Source organism: Carassius gibelio, chromosome A19 (assembly GCF_023724105.1).
Source record: "Carassius gibelio isolate Cgi1373 ecotype wild population from Czech Republic chromosome A19, carGib1.2-hapl.c, whole genome shotgun sequence".
Taxonomy (NCBI): domain Eukaryota; kingdom Metazoa; phylum Chordata; class Actinopteri; order Cypriniformes; family Cyprinidae; genus Carassius; species Carassius gibelio.
In genome coordinates this window covers 766,705-779,929 of record NC_068389.1, presented here as the reverse complement: position 1 = coordinate 779,929, position 13,225 = coordinate 766,705, and the positions used below count along the sequence as shown (strand labels likewise).

Here is a 13,225-nt window from a genome sequence, read left to right as displayed (position 1 = left end):
GATTCAGAGATCGGGCATTGACTCTTTTTTTTTTTTTTTTGCAAGATTATTATATAATTCGTGAAAAATATCCAAACATTTAAAGCACCTGGTATTCCCAGGCAGTCTCCCATCCATGTACTAACCTGGCGCAAACCTGCTTATATTCAGAGATCGGGCATTGACTCTATTTTTTGGCAAAATTATTATATACTAAGTGAAAAATTTCAAAAAATCTTACAGTACCTGGCATTCCCAGGCAGTCTCCCATCCAGGCACTAACCAGGCCCAAACCTGCTTAGCTTACGAGATCAGACAAGATCGGGCATAGCCAGGCTGGTATGGCCATAAGCGAAGACTGCTGCAAAGAGAAGGCTATTTAAAGATCAGCCAATCTACTCGCCAGTACATTATAAAAGTAGGAAAGAAACCCCAAAAGCTTAAAGCACCTGGTATTCCTTGGCGGTCTCTCATCCAAGTACTAACCAGACCTAAACCTGCTAAGATTCAGAGATCGGGCATTGACTCTTTTTTTTTTTTTTTGCCAGATTATTATATAATTCGTGAAAAATATCCAAAAATTTAAAGCACCTGGTATTCCCAGGCAGTCTCCCATCCATGTACTAACCTGGCCCAAACCTGCTTATATTCAGAGATCGGGCATTGACTCTATTTTTTGCCAAATTTATTATATACTAAGTGAAAAAATTCCAAAAGCTTAAAGCACCTGGTATTCCTTGGCGGTCTCTCATCCAAGTACTAACCAGACCTAAACCTGCTAAGATTCAGAGATCGGGCATTGACTCTTTTTTTTTTTTTTTTTTTTTTTTTTGCAAGATTATTATATAATTCGTGAAAAATATCCAAAAATTTAAAGCACCTGATATTCCCAGGCAGTCTCCCATCCATGTACTAACCTGGCGCAAACCTGCTTATATTCAGAGATCGGGCATTGACTCTATTTTTTGGCAAAATTATTATATACTAAGTGAAAAATTTCAAAAAAGCTTACAGTACCTGGTATTCCCAGGCGGTCTCCCATCCAGGCACTAACCAGGCCCAAACCTGCTTAGCTTACGAGATCAGACAAGATCGGGCATAGCCAGGCTGGTATGGCCATAAGCGAAGACTGCTGCAAAGAGAAGGCTATTTAAAGATCAGCCAATCTACTCGCCAGTACATTATAAAAGTAGGAAAGAAACCCCAAAAGCTTAAAGCACCTGGTATTCCTAGGCGGTCTCTCATCCAATTACTAACCTGGCCCAAACCTGCTTATATTCAGAGATCGGGCATTGACTCTATTTTTTGGCAAATTTATTATATACTAAGTGAAAAAATTCCAAAAGCTTAAAGCACCTGGTATTCCTTGGCGGTCTCTCATCCAAGTACTAACCAGACCTAAACCTGCTAAGATTCAGAGATCGGGCATTGACTCTTTTTTTTTTTTTTTTTGCAAGATTAATATATAATTCGTGAAAAATATCCAAACATTTAAAGCACCTGGTATTCCCAGGCAGTCTCCCATCCATGTACTAACCTGGCGCAAACCTGCTTATATTCAGAGATCGGGCATTGACTCTATTTTTTGGCAAAATTATTATATACTAAGTGAAAAATTTCAAAAAAACTTAGAGTACCTGGTATTCCCAGGCGGTCTCCCATCCAGGCACTAACCAGGCCCAAACCTGCTTAGCTTACGAGATCAGACAAGATCGGGCATAGCCAGGCTGGTATGGCCATAAGCGAAGACTGCTTCAAAGAGAAGGCTATTTAAAGATCAGCCAATCTACTCGCCAGTACATTATAAAAGTAGGAAAGAAACCCCAAAAGCTTAAAGCACCTGGTATTCCTAGGCAGTCTCCCATCCATGTACTAACCTGGCCCAAACCTGCTTATATTCAGAGATCGGGCAGTGACTCTATTTTTTGCCAAATTTATTATATACTAAGTGAAAAAATTCCAAAAGCTTAAAGCACCTGGTATTCCTTGGCGGTCTCTCATCCAAGTACTAACCAGACCTAAACCTGCTAAGATTCAGAGATCGGGCATTGACTCTTTTTTTTTTTTTTTTTTGCAAGATTAATATATAATTCGTGAAAAATATCCAAACATTTAAAGCACCTGATATTCCCAGGCAGTCTCCCATCCATGTACTAACCTGGCGCAAACCTGCTTATATTCAGAGATCGGGCATTGACTCTATTTTTTGGCAAAATTATTATATACTAAGTGAAAAATTTCAAAAAAGCTTACAGTACCTGGTATTCCCAGGCGGTCTCCCATCCAGGCACTAACCAGGCCCAAACCTGCTTAGCTTCCGAGATCAGACAAGATCGGGCATAGCCAGGCTGGTATGGCCATAAGCGAAGACTGCTGCAAAGAGAAGGCTATTTAAAGATCAGCCAATCTACTCGCCAGTACATTATAAAAGTAGGAAAGAAACCCCAAAAGCTTAAAGCACCTGGTATTCCTAGGCGGTCTCTCATCCAATTACTAACCTGGCCCAAACCTGCTTATATTCAGAGATCGGGCATTGACTCTATTTTTTGGCAAAATTATTATATACTAAGTGAAAAATTTTAAAAAAGCTTACAGTACCTGGTATTCCCAGGCGGTCTCCCATCCAGGCACTAACCAGGCCCAAACCTGCTTAGCTTCCGAGATCAGACAAGATCGGGCATAGCCAGGCTGGTATGGCCATAAGCGAAGACTGCTGCAAAGAGAAGGCTATTTAAAGATCAGCCAATCTACTCGCCAGTACATTATAAAAGTAGGAAAGAAACCCCAAAAGCTTAAAGCACCTGGTATTCCTAGGCGGTCTCTCATCCAATTACTAACCTGGCCCAAACCTGCTTATATTCAGAGATCGGGCATTGACTCTATTTTTTGGCAAATTTATTATATACTAAGTGAAAAAATTCCAAAAGCTTAAAGCACCTGGTATTCCTTGGCGGTCTCTCATCCAAGTACTAACCAGACCTAAACCTGCTAAGATTCAGAGATCGGGCATTGACTCTTTTTTTTTTTTTTTTTTGCAAGATTAATATATAATTCGTGAAAAATATCCAAACATTTAAAGCACCTGGTATTCCCAGGCAGTCTCCCATCCATGTACTAACCTGGCGCAAACCTGCTTATATTCAGAGATCGGGCATTGACTCTATTTTTTGGCAAAATTATTATATACTAAGTGAAAAATTTCAAAAAAACTTAGAGTACCTGGTATTCCCAGGCGGTCTCCCATCCAGGCACTAACCAGGCCCAAACCTGCTTAGCTTACGAGATCAGACAAGATCGGGCATAGCCAGGCTGGTATGGCCATAAGCGAAGACTGCTGCAAAGAGAAGGCTATTTAAAGATCAGCCAATCTACTCGCCAGTACATTATAAAAGTAGGAAAGAAACCCCAAAAGCTTAAAGCACCTGGTATTCCTAGGCGGTCTCTCATCCAAGTACTAACCAGACCTAAACCTGCTAAGATTCAGAGATCGGGCATTGACTCTTTTTTTTTTTTTTTGCAAGATTATTATATAATTTGTGAAAAATATCCAAAAATTTAAAGCACCTGGTATTCCCAGGCAGTCTCCCATCCATGTACTAACCTGGCCCAAACCTGCTTATATTCAGAGATCGGGCACTGACTCTATTTTTTGCCAAATTTATTATATACTAAGTGAAAAAATTCCAAAAGCTTAAAGCACCTGGTATTCCTTGGCGGTCTCTCATCCAAGTATTAACCAGATCTAAACCTGCTAAGATTCAGAGATCGGGCATTGACTCTTTTTTTTTTTTTTTGCCAGATTATTATATAATTCGTGAAAAAAATCCAAAAATTTAAAGCACCTGGTATTCCCAGGCAGTCTCCCATCCATGTACTAACCTGGCGCAAACCTGCTTATATTCAGAGATCGGGCATTGACTCTATTTTTTGCCAAATTTATTATATACTAAGTGAAAAAATTCCAAAAGCTTAAAGCACCTGGTATTCCTTGGCGGTCTCTCATCCAAGTACTAACTAGACCTAAACCTGCTAAAATTCAGAGATCGGGCATTGACTCTTTTTTTTTTTTTGCAAGATTATTATATAATTCGTGAAAAATATCCAAACATTTAAAGCACCTGGTATTCCCAGGCAGTCTCCCATCCATGTACTAACCTGGCGCAAACCTGCTTATATTCAGAGATCGGGCATTGACTCTATTTTTTGGCAAAATTATTATATACTAAGTGAAAAATTTCAAAAAAGCTTACAGTACCTGGCATTCCCAGGCGGTCTCCCATCCAGGCACTAACCAGGCCCAAACCTGCTTAGCTTACGAGATCAGACAAGATCGGGCATAGCCAGGCTGGTATGGCCATAAGCGAAGACAGCTGCAAAGAGAAGGCTATTTAAAGATCAGCCAATCTACTCGCCAGTACATTATAAAAGTAGGAAAGAAACCCCAAAAGCTTAAAGCACCTGGTATTCCTAGGCGGTCTCTCATCCAAGTACTAACCTGGCCCAAACCTGCTAAGATTCAGAGATCGGGCATTGACTCTATTTATTTTTTTTTTGCAAGATTATTATATAATTTGTGAAAAATATCCAAAAATTTAAAGCACCTGGTATTCCCAGGCAGTCTCTCATCCAAGTACTAACCTGGCCCAAACCTGCTTATATTCAGAGATCGGGCATTGACTCTATTTTTGGGCAAATTTATTATATACTAAGTGAAAAAATTCCAAAAGCTTAAAGCACCTGGTATTCCTTGGCGGTCTATCATTCAAGTACTAACCAGACCTTAACCTGCTAAGATTCAGAGATCGGGCATTGACTTCTTCTTTTTTTTTTTTTTTTTGCAAGATTATTATATAATTCGTGAAAAATATCCAAAAATTTAAAGCACCTGGTATTCCCAGGCAGTCTCCCATCCATGTACTAACCTGGCCCAAACCTGCTTATATTCAGAGATCGGGCATTGACTCTATTTTTTGCCAAATTTATTATATACTAAGTGAAAAAATTCCAAAAGCTTTAAGCACCTGGTATTCCTAGGCGGTCTTTCAACCAAGTACTAACCAGACCTAAACCTGCTAAGATTCAGAGATCGGGCATTGACTCTTTTTTTTTTTTTTTTTTTTTTTTTTTGCAAGATTATTATATAATTCGTGAAAAATATCCAAAAATTTAAAGCACCTGATATTCCCAGGCAGTCTCCCATCCATGTACTAACCTGGCGCAAACCTGCTTATATTCAGAGATCGGGCATTGACTCTATTTTTTGGCAAAATTATTATATACTAAGTGAAAAATTTCAAAAAAGCTTACAGTACCTGGTATTCCCAGGCGGTCTCCCATCCAGGCACTAACCAGGCCCAAACCTGCTTAGCTTCCGAGATCAGACAAGATCGGGCATAGCCAGGCTGGTATGGCCATAAGCGAAGACTGCTGCAAAGAGAAGGCTATTTAAAGATCAGCCAATCTACTCGCCAGTACATTATAAAAGTAGGAAAGAAACCCCAAAAGCTTAAAGCACCTGGTATTCCTAGGCGGTCTCTCATCCAATTACTAACCTGGCCCAAACCTGCTTATATTCAGAGATCGGGCATTGACTCTATTTTTTGGCAAATTTATTATATACTAAGTGAAAAAATTCCAAAAGCTTAAAGCACCTGGTATTCCTTGGCGGTCTCTCATCCAAGTACTAACCAGACCTAAACCTGCTAAGATTCAGAGATCGGGCATTGACTCTTTTTTTTTTTTTTTTTGCAAGATTAATATATAATTCGTGAAAAATATCCAAACATTTAAAGCACCTGGTATTCCCAGGCAGTCTCCCATCCATGTACTAACCTGGCGCAAACCTGCTTATATTCAGAGATCGGGCATTGACTCTATTTTTTGGCAAAATTATTATATACTAAGTGAAAAATTTCAAAAAAACTTAGAGTACCTGGTATTCCCAGGCGGTCTCCCATCCAGGCACTAACCAGGCCCAAACCTGCTTAGCTTACGAGATCAGACAAGATCGGGCATAGCCAAGCTGGTATGGCCATAAGCGAAGACTGCTGCAAAGAGAAGGCTATTTAAAGATCAGCCAATCTACTCGCCAGTACATTATAAAAGTAGGAAAGAAACCCCAAAAGCTTAAAGCACCTGGTATTCCTAGGCGGTCTCTCATCCAAGTACTAACCAGACCTAAACCTGCTAAGATTCAGAGATCGGGCATTGACTCTTTTTTTTTTTTTTTTGCAAGATTATTATATAATTTGTGAAAAATATCCAAAAATTTAAAGCACCTGGTATTCCCAGGCAGTCTCCCATCCATGTACTAACCTGGCCCAAACCTGCTTATATTCAGAGATCGGGCACTGACTCTATTTTTTGCCAAATTTATTATATACTAAGTGAAAAAATTCCAAAAGCTTAAAGCACCTGGTATTCCTTGGCGGTCTCTCATCCAAGTACTAACCAGATCTAAACCTGCTAAGATTCAGAGATCGGGCATTGACTCTTTTTTTTTTTTTTTTGCCAGATTATTATATAATTCGTGAAAAAAATCCAAAAATTTAAAGCACCTGGTATTCCCAGGCAGTCTCCCATCCATGTACCAACCTGGCGCAAACCTGCTTATATTCAAAGATCGGGCATTGACTCTATTTTTTGCCAAATTTATTATATACTAAGTGAAAAATTTCCAAAAGCTTAAAGCACCTGGTATTCCTTGGCGGTCTCTCATCCAAGTACTAACTAGACCTAAACCTGCTAAAATTCAGAGATCGGGCATTGACTCTTTTTTTTTTTTTGCAAGATTATTATATAATTCGTGAAAAATATCCAAACATTTAAAGCACCTGGTATTCCCAGGCAGTCTCCCATCCATGTACTAACCTGGCGCAAACCTGCTTATATTCAGAGATCGGGCATTGACTCTATTTTTTGCCAAATTTATTATATACTAAGTGAAAAAATTCCAAAAGCTTAAAGCACCTGGTATTCCTTGGCGGTCTCTCATCCAAGTACTAACCAGACCTAAACCTGCTATGATTCAGAGATCGGGCATTGACTCTTTTTTTTTTTTTTGCAAGATTATTATATAATTCGTGAAAAATATCCAAACATTTAAAGCACCTGGTATTCCCAGGCAGTCTCCCATCCATGTACTAACCTGGCGCAAACCTGCTTATATTCAGAGATCGGGCATTGACTCTATTTTTTGGCAAAATTATTATATACTAAGTGAAAAATTTCAAAAAAGCTTACAGTACCTGGCATTCCCAGGCAGTCTCCCATCCAGGCACTAACCAGGCCCAAACCTGCTTAGCTTACGAGATCAGACAAGATCGGGCATAGCCAGGCTGGTATGGCCATGAGCGAAGACTGCTGCAAAGAGAAGGCTATTTAAAGATCAGCCAATCTACTCGCCAGTACATTATAAAAGTAGGAAAGAAACCCCAAAAGCTTAAAGCACCTGGTATTCCTTGGCGGTCTCTCATCCAAGTACTAACCAGAACTAAACCTGCTAAGATTCAGAGATCGGGCATTGACTCTTTTTTTTTTTTTTTTTGCCAGATTATTATATAATTCGTGAAAAATATCCAAAAATTTAAAGCACCTGGTATTCCCAGGCAGTCTCCCATCCATGTACTAACCTGGCCCAAACCTGCTTATATTCAGAGATCGGGCATTGACTCTATTTTTTGCCAAATTTATTATATACTAAGTGAAAAAATTCCAAAAGCTTAAAGCACCTGGTATTCCTTGGCGGTCTCTCATCCAAGTACTAACCAGACCTAAACCTGCTAAGATTCAGAGATCGGGCATTGACTCTTTTTTTTTTTTTTTTTTTTTTTTTGCAAGATTATTATATAATTCGTGAAAAATATCCAAAAATTTAAAGCACCTGATATTCCCAGGCAGTCTCCCATCCATGTACTAACCTGGCGCAAACCTGCTTATATTCAGAGATCGGGCATTGACTCTATTTTTTGGCAAAATTATTATATACTAAGTGAAAAATTTCAAAAAAGCTTACAGTACCTGGTATTCCCAGGCGGTCTCCCATCCAGGCACTAACCAGGCCCAAACCTGCTTAGCTTCCGAGATCAGACAAGATCGGGCATAGCCAGGCTGGTATGGCCATAAGCGAAGACTGCTGCAAAGAGAAGGCTATTTAAAGATCAGCCAATCTACTCGCCAGTACATTATAAAAGTAGGAAAGAAACCCCAAAAGCTTAAAGCACCTGGTATTCCTAGGCGGTCTCTCATCCAATTACTAACCTGGCCCAAACCTGCTTATATTCAGAGATCGGGCATTGACTCTATTTTTTGGCAAATTTATTATATACTAAGTGAAAAAATTCCAAAAGCTTAAAGCACCTGGTATTCCTTGGCGGTCTCTCATCCAAGTACTAACCAGACCTAAACCTGCTAAGATTCAGAGATCGGGCATTGACTCTTTTTTTTTTTTTTTGCAAGATTAATATATAATTCGTGAAAAATATCCAAATATTTAAAGCACCTGGTATTCCCAGGCAGTCTCCCATCCATGTACTAACCTGGCGCAAACCTGCTTATATTCAGAGATCGGGCATTGACTATATTTTTTGGCAAAATTATTATATACTAAGTGAAAAATTTCAAAAAAACTTAGAGTACCTGGTATTCCCAGGCGGTCTCCCATCCAGGCACTAACCAGGCCCAAACCTGCTTAGCTTACGAGATCAGACAAGATCGGGCATAGCCAGGCTGGTATGGCCATAAGCGAAGACTGCTTCAAAGAGAAGGCTATTTAAAGATCAGCCAATCTACTCGCCAGTACATTATAAAAGTAGGAAAGAAACCCCAAAAGCTTAAAGCACCTGGTATTCCTAGGCAGTCTCCCATCCATGTACTAACCTGGCCCAAACCTGCTTATATTCAGAGATCGGGCACTGACTCTATTTTTTGCCAAATTTATTATATACTAAGTGAAAAAATTCCAAAAGCTTAAAGCACCTGGTATTCCTTGGCGGTCTCTCATCCAAGTACTAACCAGACCTAAACCTGCTAAGATTCAGAGATCGGGCATTGACTCTTTTTTTTTTTTTTTTGCAAGATTAATATATAATTCGTGAAAAATATCCAAATATTTAAAGCACCTGGTATTCCCAGGCAGTCTCCCATCCATGTACTAACCTGGCGCAAACCTGCTTATATTCAGAGATCGGGCATTGACTATATTTTTTGGCAAAATTATTATATACTAAGTGAAAAATTTCAAAAAAACTTAGAGTACCTGGTATTCCCAGGCGGTCTCCCATCCAGGCACTAACCAGGCCCAAACCTGCTTAGCTTACGAGATCAGACAAGATCGGGCATAGCCAGGCTGGTATGGCCATAAGCGAAGACTGCTTCAAAGAGAAGGCTATTTAAAGATCAGCCAATCTACTCGCCAGTACATTATAAAAGTAGGAAAGAAACCCCAAAAGCTTAAAGCACCTGGTATTCCTAGGCAGTCTCCCATCCATGTACTAACCTGGCCCAAACCTGCTTATATTCAGAGATCGGGCACTGACTCTATTTTTTGCCAAATTTATTATATACTAAGTGAAAAAATTCCAAAAGCTTAAAGCACCTGGTATTCCTTGGCGGTCTCTCATCCAAGTACTAACCAGACCTAAACCTGCTAAGATTCAGAGATCGGGCATTGACTCTTTTTTTTTTTTTTTTTTTTTTTTTTGCAAGATTATTATATAATTCGTGAAAAATATCCAAAAATTTAAAGCACCTGATATTCCCAGGCAGTCTCCCATCCATGTACTAACCTGGCGCAAACCTGCTTATATTCAGAGATCGGGCATTGACTCTATTTTTTGGCAAAATTATTATATACTAAGTGAAAAATTTCAAAAAAGCTTACAGTACCTGGTATTCCCAGGCGGTCTCCCATCCAGGCACTAACCAGGCCCAAACCTGCTTAGCTTCCGAGATCAGACAAGATCGGGCATAGCCAGGCTGGTATGGCCATAAGCGAAGACTGCTGCAAAGAGAAGGCTATTTAAAGATCAGCCAATCTACTCGCCAGTACATTATAAAAGTAGGAAAGAAACCCCAAAAGCTTAAAGCACCTGGTATTCCTAGGCGGTCTCTCATCCAATTACTAACCTGGCCCAAACCTGCTTATATTCAGAGATCGGGCATTGACTCTATTTTTTGGCAAAATTATTATATACTAAGTGAAAAATTTCAAAAAAGCTTACAGTACCTGGTATTCCCAGGCGGTCTCCCATCCAGGCACTAACCAGGCCCAAACCTGCTTAGCTTCCGAGATCAGACAAGATCGGGCATAGCCAGGCTGGTATGGCCATAAGCGAAGACTGCTGCAAAGAGAAGGCTATTTAAAGATCAGCCAATCTACTCGCCAGTACATTATAAAAGTAGGAAAGAAACCCCAAAAGCTTAAAGCACCTGGTATTCCTAGGCGGTCTCTCATCCAAGTACTAACCAGACCTAAACCTGCTAAGATTCAGAGATCGGGCATTGACTCTTTTTTTTTTTTTTGCAAGATTATTATATAATTCGTGAAAAATATCCAAAAATTTAAAGCACCTGGTATTCCCAGGCAGTCTCCCATCCATGTACTAACCTGGCCCAAACCTGCTTATATTCAGAGATCGGGCATTGACTCTATTTTTTGCCAAATTTATTATATACTAAGTTAAAAAATTCCAAAAGCTTAAAGCACCTGGTATTCCTTGGCGGTCTCTCATCCAAGTACTAACCAGACCTAAACCTGCTATGATTCAGAGATCGGGCATTGACTCTTTTTTTTTTTTTTTTGCAAGATTATTATATAATTCATGAAAAATATCCAAACATTTAAAGCACCTGGTATTCCCAGGCAGTCTCCCATCCATGTACTAACCTGGCGCAAACCTGCTTATATTCAGAGATCGGGCATTGACTCTATTTTTTGGCAAAATTATTATATACTAAGTGAAAAATTTCAAAAAAGCTTACAGTACCTGGCATTCCCAGGCAGTCTCCCATCCAGGCACTAACCAGGCCCAAACCTGCTTAGCTTACGAGATCAGACAAGATCAGGCATAGCCAGGCTGGTATGGCCATAAGCGAAGACTGCTGCAAAGAGAAGGCTATTTAAAGATCAGCCAATCTACTCGCCAGTACATTATAAAAGTAGGAAAGAAACCCCAAAAGCTTAAAGCACCTGGTATTCCTTGGCGGTCTCTCATCCAAGTACTAACCAGAACTAAACCTGCTAAGATTCAGAGATCGGGCATTGACTCTTTTTTTTTTTTTTTGCCAGATTATTATATAATTCGTGAAAAATATCCAAAAATTTAAAGCACCTGGTATTCCCAGGCAGTCTCCCATCCATGTACTAACCTGGCCCAAACCTGCTTATATTCAGAGATCGGGCATTGACTCTATTTTTTGCCAAATTTATTATATACTAAGTGAAAAAATTCCAAAAGCTTAAAGCACCTGGTATTCCTTGGCGGTCTCTCATCCAAGTACTAACCAGACCTAAACCTGCTAAGATTCAGAGATCGGGCATTGACTCTTTTTTTTTTTTTTTTTTTTTTTTTGCAAGATTATTATATAATTCGTGAAAAATATCCAAAAATTTAAAGCACCTGATATTCCCAGGCAGTCTCCCATCCATGTACTAACCTGGCGCAAACCTGCTTATATTCAGAGATCGGGCATTGACTCTATTTTTTGGCAAAATTATTATATACTAAGTGAAAAATTTCAAAAAAGCTTACAGTACCTGGTATTCCCAGGCGGTCTCCCATCCAGGCACTAACCAGGCCCAAACCTGCTTAGCTTCCGAGATCAGACAAGATCGGGCATAGCCAGGCTGGTATGGCCATAAGCGAAGACTGCTGCAAAGAGAAGGCTATTTAAAGATCAGCCAATCTACTCGCCAGTACATTATAAAAGTAGGAAAGAAACCCCAAAAGCTTAAAGCACCTGGTATTCCTAGGCAGTCTCCCATCCATGTACTAACCTGGCCCAAACCTGCTTATATTCAGAGATCGGGCACTGACTCTATTTTTTGCCAAATTTATTATATACTAAGTGAAAAAATTCCAAAAGCTTAAAGCACCTGGTATTCCTTGGCGGTCTCTCATCCAAGTACTAACCAGACCTAAACCTGCTAAGATTCAGAGATCGGGCATTGACTCTTTTTTTTTTTTTTTTTTTTTTTTTTGCAAGATTATTATATAATTCGTGAAAAATATCCAAAAATTTAAAGCACCTGATATTCCCAGGCAGTCTCCCATCCATGTTCTAACCTGGCGCAAACCTGCTTATATTCAGAGATCGGGCATTGACTCTATTTTTTGGCAAAATTATTATATACTAAGTGAAAAATTTCAAAAAAGCTTACAGTACCTGGTATTCCCAGGCGGTCTCCCATCCAGGCACTAACCAGGCCCAAACCTGCTTAGCTTCCGAGATCAGACAAGATCGGGCATAGCCAGGCTGGTATGGCCATAAGCGAAGACTGCTGCAAAGAGAAGGCTATTTAAAGATCAGCCAATCTACTCGCCAGTACATTATAAAAGTAGGAAAGAAACCCCAAAAGCTTAAAGCACCTGGTATTCCTAGGCGGTCTCTCATCCAATTACTAACCTGGCCCAAACCTGCTTATATTCAGAGATCGGGCATTGACTCTATTTTTTGGCAAATTTATTATATACTAAGTGAAAAAATTCCAAAAGCTTAAAGCACCTGGTATTCCTTGGCGGTCTCTCATCCAAGTACTAACCAGACCTAAACCTGCTAAGATTCAGAGATCGGGCATTGACTCTTTTTTTTTTTTTTTTTGCAAGATTAATATATAATTCGTGAAAAATATCCAAACATTTAAAGCACCTGGTATTCCCAGGCAGTCTCCCATCCATGTACTAACCTGGCGCAAACCTGCTTATATTCAGAGATCGGGCATTGACTCTATTTTTTGGCAAAATTATTATATACTAAGTGAAAAATTTCAAAAAAACTTAGAGTACCTGGTATTCCCAGGCGGTCTCCCATCCAGGCACTAACCAGGCCCAAACCTGCTTAGCTTACGAGATCAGACAAGATCGGGCATAGCCAAGCTGGTATGGCCATAAGCGAAGACTGCTGCAAAGAGAAGGCTATTTAAAGATCAGCCAATCTACTCGCCAGTACATTATAAAAGTAGGAAAGAAACCCCAAAAGCTTAAAGCACCTGGTATTCCTAGGCGGTCTCTCATCCAAGTACTAACCA

The 13,225-nt window shown here is 39.7% G+C and overlaps 8 non-coding genes and 11 pseudogenes across 8 annotated transcripts; all 19 read right to left on the bottom strand.

Annotated features, from left to right (window-relative positions):
• Positions 1-213: 213 nt before the first annotated feature.
• On the bottom strand, positions 214-332 carry LOC127937334 (uncharacterized; annotated as a pseudogene).
• A 652-nt stretch (positions 333-984) lies between these two features.
• On the bottom strand, positions 985-1,103 carry LOC127937876 (uncharacterized; annotated as a pseudogene).
• Positions 1,104-1,604: 501 nt separating this feature from the next.
• LOC127936942 (uncharacterized) lies at positions 1,605-1,723 on the bottom strand (annotated as a pseudogene).
• Positions 1,724-2,225: 502 nt separating this feature from the next.
• On the bottom strand, positions 2,226-2,344 carry LOC127937221 (5S ribosomal RNA). Its single transcript, XR_008148360.1, has one exon. It is a non-coding gene; the product is annotated as a 5S ribosomal RNA (ribosomal RNA).
• A 221-nt stretch (positions 2,345-2,565) lies between these two features.
• Positions 2,566-2,684, bottom strand: LOC127937210 (5S ribosomal RNA). Its single transcript, XR_008148359.1, has one exon. It is a non-coding gene; the product is annotated as a 5S ribosomal RNA (ribosomal RNA).
• Positions 2,685-3,186: 502 nt separating this feature from the next.
• Positions 3,187-3,305, bottom strand: LOC127936941 (uncharacterized; annotated as a pseudogene).
• A 917-nt stretch (positions 3,306-4,222) lies between these two features.
• Positions 4,223-4,341, bottom strand: LOC127936136 (uncharacterized; annotated as a pseudogene).
• Positions 4,342-5,279: 938 nt separating this feature from the next.
• LOC127937198 (5S ribosomal RNA) lies at positions 5,280-5,398 on the bottom strand. The gene has a single exon (XR_008148358.1). It is a non-coding gene; the product is annotated as a 5S ribosomal RNA (ribosomal RNA).
• A 501-nt stretch (positions 5,399-5,899) lies between these two features.
• On the bottom strand, positions 5,900-6,018 carry LOC127937235 (uncharacterized; annotated as a pseudogene).
• Positions 6,019-7,214: 1,196 nt separating this feature from the next.
• Positions 7,215-7,333, bottom strand: LOC127937344 (uncharacterized; annotated as a pseudogene).
• Positions 7,334-7,986: 653 nt separating this feature from the next.
• On the bottom strand, positions 7,987-8,105 carry LOC127937187 (5S ribosomal RNA). The gene has a single exon (XR_008148357.1). It is a non-coding gene; the product is annotated as a 5S ribosomal RNA (ribosomal RNA).
• A 499-nt stretch (positions 8,106-8,604) lies between these two features.
• Positions 8,605-8,723, bottom strand: LOC127936940 (uncharacterized; annotated as a pseudogene).
• A 500-nt stretch (positions 8,724-9,223) lies between these two features.
• Positions 9,224-9,342, bottom strand: LOC127936939 (uncharacterized; annotated as a pseudogene).
• A 510-nt stretch (positions 9,343-9,852) lies between these two features.
• On the bottom strand, positions 9,853-9,971 carry LOC127937176 (5S ribosomal RNA). The gene has a single exon (XR_008148356.1). It is a non-coding gene; the product is annotated as a 5S ribosomal RNA (ribosomal RNA).
• A 221-nt stretch (positions 9,972-10,192) lies between these two features.
• Positions 10,193-10,311, bottom strand: LOC127937163 (5S ribosomal RNA). The gene has a single exon (XR_008148354.1). It is a non-coding gene; the product is annotated as a 5S ribosomal RNA (ribosomal RNA).
• A 641-nt stretch (positions 10,312-10,952) lies between these two features.
• On the bottom strand, positions 10,953-11,071 carry LOC127937212 (uncharacterized; annotated as a pseudogene).
• Positions 11,072-11,722: 651 nt separating this feature from the next.
• On the bottom strand, positions 11,723-11,841 carry LOC127937151 (5S ribosomal RNA). The gene has a single exon (XR_008148353.1). It is a non-coding gene; the product is annotated as a 5S ribosomal RNA (ribosomal RNA).
• Positions 11,842-12,351: 510 nt separating this feature from the next.
• On the bottom strand, positions 12,352-12,470 carry LOC127937139 (5S ribosomal RNA). Its single transcript, XR_008148352.1, has one exon. It is a non-coding gene; the product is annotated as a 5S ribosomal RNA (ribosomal RNA).
• Positions 12,471-12,971: 501 nt separating this feature from the next.
• Positions 12,972-13,090, bottom strand: LOC127937234 (uncharacterized; annotated as a pseudogene).
• Positions 13,091-13,225: the final 135 nt, after the last annotated feature.